The sequence below is a fragment of the Strongylocentrotus purpuratus genome, unplaced genomic scaffold (assembly GCF_000002235.5).
Source record: "Strongylocentrotus purpuratus isolate Spur 01 unplaced genomic scaffold, Spur_5.0 spur5_scaffold_7, whole genome shotgun sequence".
Classification (NCBI taxonomy): Eukaryota; Metazoa; Echinodermata; class Echinoidea; order Camarodonta; family Strongylocentrotidae; genus Strongylocentrotus; species Strongylocentrotus purpuratus.
The window spans coordinates 998,527-1,004,049 of record NW_022145613.1 but is presented as its reverse complement, the minus strand read 5'-3'; positions in this window follow the sequence as shown (position 1 = coordinate 1,004,049).

The following is a 5,523-nucleotide window of genomic DNA, read 5'->3' as shown; positions in this document are numbered from 1 at the left end:
TGCTAACCTTAGCATTCATTCCTATCTAGAGTCTCTTAAAGAAACATTGCTGATACTAGTTCCACTTTCTATCACTTAAACACATGCCAAGTTTCTCTCTCAATCTTAAAATGTCCTCTCTTAAGCCCCATTATATATATCCTCTTCCTGTTCACTACTCCTTTACATGCCATCTATTTTTCATGACTTTGTCTTTTCTTGTAGTTTCAATTTACTCATGAATACTCATTTTGCACACACCAATCAATCAACAGGAAAACCTTCATGTTATGAATAATTAATGAATCCCAAAACATTCCCAATAAAATGAGTCAAAGTCCTACCGTTCGTTCGGTGAATCTTGCAAGTCTGGAAGGTTATATTCTTAATACAACATTCAACAATTGATATTAGATAGCAAAGATGGATTGACTTAGTACACTGTATCCATGACTGTTTCTCTTTCTATAGTGAGGTTTACACGACAGTTTGTTACTTCAAGTTTAGATTGTGGTTTTTAATTTTGAAGTTATCTTGTATAGTTAAAGACCATGGGGGCGCACTTATGGTTACGTAACTTGAAGCTAGCTCAAAGTTACAAACCATGACGAATCTTAAGGTAAGCGTGATAACTACAACTAGCTGGAGGTCCTAAATCACAGTGCCATGCGGATGCAATCAACTTTGAGGTTACGCCAGATAGTAGTTAAAATGAATGCTTTCCCGGCGTGATAGTTAACAGTGTACTTGTTATTTTGGTCATCGTCATTGTTAGTGGATCGTGGTTAACAACTTTGAGGTTACATTAACTTAATGTTTGGAAACCATGACGATGCCGTGCGAACATAACGTATCTCTCTCATTCCTATCCCCAGCGGCCATGATTAGAACAAGCACTTAAACAATCGCCCTTTCCACATTCCAGCTTCCATCATCTCTACTCCGATTCTACAAACTATTCTAAAAGGGATCAAGAGAGAGACAGTTGGATAAATTGATACGGATGTTGAAGAGTATAGTATCAAATGGTTTACCAATTTCGTCCTGTATCAATGAATGAAAGGTAATCAGATGAAAGATGAAAGAATCTATCATTCATGTTTGTCACATGTATGAATAAAGACTATATGCCAAGTTTTCTTGAAATTGTGTAACACTTCAATTAAATTTTACATTACATCTAGAAAAAGGTGTACCGGTAAGGCTTTTCCAAGAAATTTATGTTTTAAAAAAAGTTTCTAAAAAGCACTGAAATCACTTTAAGATATCATCAAATATCTATGACGAAACAATACAGCATTCAACATTCATGTTTTTCTAACTGCAATAGTTTTTGCAAATGAGAATAAAATCATAAGATATAGGCTTTTCTTTATTAGAACCCCCCCCCCCCCCTAATATATCAAGGCTAGAGAGATTTATCAGTGATGGCAGATGCTGAGAGTACTTTTTAATTGTTAAACCCTTTTTGTAAAGATGTATTACTGCTAAAGATTCACTTAAATTTAAGCCATTTCTATTTATAAGACAGACATTTAACTGGACTAAACTTAAAGACAGGTAGATCTAGAACAATAAGTGAATGCACTACTCTTTTGGAAGTCACTAAAAAACCTTTTATTCCATCCATGCATCCAGTTCCCTCGTTTAAATTCAAATATATTCATGAATTCCTTCATATGAAAACAGAGAATCTGAAGAGTATTGTGTTAAGTAAACACTGCATTTCAACATCGAAATTGAAAAATTGGTCAAAAATTTCTCGGCCGCTGCTGACAATTGATGGACGAGAAAATCCATCATGAAAACATTTATTCCTCTCAAGTTAATGCCGAGAAACTCTAGAACGTCAAAGGGTTCGCCAAACCATATCTGTAAAATCAATGATTGTGCTATATGCTAGGGCCTTAAGAGATGGCTTAACATTTTGGATGTGTTCATACTGGTCTGTAGAAGATACTCTATCTATGAACACAGGTCCACTTGACAAAGCACATAACATATATATACACTTGGGGGTTGAATGTCACCATAATAAAAGTATTAGTCACCTTAAATATGATATGACATATATAGAGTTTAAAAGAACACACTAAAAGGCTCGTAATTCTCAAGCCACCCCATCCCCCATCCTACTCAATATAAGTTATATACTTCAAAAGAGTCAGAGAGAGATGAGGAAAAAAGGTCTCCCTCCCCCCCCCCCCCACCCCCATCTCTCTCAAATGCACAAATAGACACTTTTTCTCAAAAGTTCCCAATATTCCTACATTATAGACAGAGATGCAGCATACATGTGATGATGCTAAGCAGTGGGTATGGAGAAGAAGAAGCAGGACGTGACAATTTGAATGGACTTTAGGCGCCAGTTATGACTTATGCCACTTTAAATAACGATCAAAACAGATGATAAATCAAAGCATAAAATGACAAAATATATGACACTCCACACATGTTGGCTAAATGGCCATCTTTTAGCTCCTCCCCACCCCCCTTCCAAAAAAGAAATTGAACTACTGTATTTAACTTCTCTATTTTTAGGCCTCTCTTGTTCCAAATGTATCCACACATCTTTCCATTTCAATCTCTTATATGTTCATCTTTTATCGGTATGCATCTAAACATGATTTCGTCTGTTTGGAGCCAGAATTACGGCGTTAACTCTGTTAAAGTGTATGAGTTAATGCCTTTCTGGCTTCTAACTGATAGTTTGTTCCTCCCTGCCATCTCCCAATCCCTATTTCACTTACAAACAACATAAACAAACCATCATCAACATTTCTCAAGGCTCTGTCATGAATAACATTATTATCATTATATCATTATTTATATACTGCGCTTTTCCCAGAGCAGCCCAAAGTGCTTACAACAAGAAGAAAACTTACAGAATCCTAAAATCTGGATTACAAAAAAGAAATGTTTTTAAGTCCCTTTTTGAATGAAGAGACAGATGGTGATTGCCTGATTGCCTATTCCAAGAAAACTAATTAGATTAAAAGAACCTTTGATACATATACTCTGCGATGATCAAATTATATACTGCTAAAACCTACCTGTAACTTTTCAAGGTGGACCGTTCTACTATGAATTAATATTAATTATTAATTAATAGTGCTCCACAACAGCACAGATGGTCTTAATGATATACTATTTTCCTATTTTTTTAGCATTCTTTTAACCACACCATACAGCTATGTGGATATTACTTGGTATTTCACATAGATTTTCAAAGATCAATATAGATCTAAGAGCAACTAATGTGCTTGAATAGACAGCGTAGAATTTCAGAAAGTCATTTAGATAACTAATGACTTGACAAAATTTTCATTATGTTTCAAAAACAATTTCAGAAACATAAAGTGGCTGGAAATCTAAGAGACACACTATAGGATGTTTGGCGTTATTAAGGGAATAAGACGAAGCGTTGATTGATCTCAGAGGGGTTTTACATTACATGGCCTGATTAAAATGGGGTCTAACTTTGATATAATCTTTCCCCTTTGGTCTCATTCTCATTCACAAAGTATAATCAGGTCATTAATAGGATCCTGAACGAATCTTTCCAATGGATTGTCTCATGACCTAGTTTGGAAAAGATCTTATCAATTCCCATCTCACTAATTACTCTGTGACTTAGGAAAAACTCTTAGCGATGGAGAGAATTTGAGGAAACGTAAGCAGAAACTTGACATTACTATGAAAAATAGACTAAAAAGAGCATTGAAATCAAATTATAAGAAAATAAAGACGTTTACTAACTGAAAAGAAAAATATGAAAAATAGAAGGGATTGAAATAGAGAAAGCAAGAGAGAGGGAGAATGAGAGAGGGAGAATGAGAGAGGATAAATAGAACAGAGAAGAGGATGGGGAGGAGAAGAGAAAGAAAACATGAATGAAGACTATACCTTGACAGATGTAATAGGGAGTGGAGAGGAACTTAGCTCCAGAAAGCTCAAAAAACTTATAACAAATATCAAAGTGAGGTAAATAAAAATAAAGAGTGCAATATATATCGCTACAGGAGAATCACACTCCTAAACATATAAAATTCCCAAACTATTCCTGCAAATGAAAATTGCATTTTTCTTGCAGCAGAAGAAAAGAAAAGGGAAGTAAATAAAGGGGAATTAAAACAAATTCAAGGTGGACAATGCAAATAGTGTAGAGATATCAATCTAATATGAGTTCATTAGCATAGCATCTAGGAGACGCGAGGGTTAGACAAATTAAACCACTGCCCTCGTTGGGAAGAAAACCAGACACAATTTCAAGGATTTCTGGCCTCCTTAAGATGAAATCCAGACCAACGTATTCATGGAAGTCTAAAGCAAAGTAAACTCCATTACATTAAGGCAAGAAAGGTGATCAAATGATTTGATTAAAGATCCTACCCCACACCCTAGCATCATCTGTAGAGATACATGCAACGCTTTGCAAAGGTCAGTTGTATAGTTTGGGGCAATTTAAATCCTAACTCAGGTGTTCTTCACTCAATTTAAAGCAAAATATAACTTCGATTTGTGAAACAATTTAACCAAGTTGGGCATAAATGTTGGCCCCAAATTTGGTCATACACATAATTACCCTCATGATGGGCAATTGTTCACCCAACATTTTGGACAGAGTAAGGTACATGGAGTCTATACCGATGCCGGAATGAAATAAAAGTGTATCAATGTAATGTAGATCAGCTGATAAAGAGACATAGGATGCTCTGAAAAAGCAGACATCTAGCATCCAAGCTACTGACCAATGCTTGAAATACAAACTGTTAGTTGTACTACATACATCACCAAGGTTATATACTCAACTAAAAAACACAGCAGATGCCCAAATCATTGCTTGTTCTTAAAAAAAATGTCTTGGATTTAGCTCATGTTGCAATCATAATTATAAGCCTTTAGTTTATACATGTATCCTGTGACTTTTACCAGCCAATCGCCTGTCTGATTATCAAGATATCTATAAAAGAAATTAGAGATGTCAGAATTTGTTTTATAACACTCAAACATTTTTACTTTTCTGAGGCACTTCATGATCATTTTGAAGCACAATTTTTTAAGAGCTTCAATAATACACCATATCACAGACACTGATAACACGTAGGGCCATGCATCTTAGATTTAACATTGTTAAACAATGCCTTTAATATTGTGTGCTGGTCTTATAAATGATTTTGTCAATAAGGGAATGAAGAGGTCACTAGGATATATTAAATGACAAAATGAAATGCTAAGTACACATGATTGACCTTGATTGACCCTTAGTGCTTCCTCTCTTGCTTCACAGTCTACAGTAGATATTAACATAGCAATTTCATCATCTTGATACCCTTCAAATTTTCTTTTCTCTCTTTTGAGTTTTAGTATGAAGTATCTTCTGAAGTATTTCCTCTGTTGGTACAGCATGCAAATCCATCTTTTAAAACTTGGAAAGAAGAGAGTAAAAGTTTCTAGCAAGGAGAATACTAAATGCCCAATGGACATAAAAAGCAAAATCTATACCACTTCAACTTTTTGAAGTAACCGAGCACTGTCTGATTT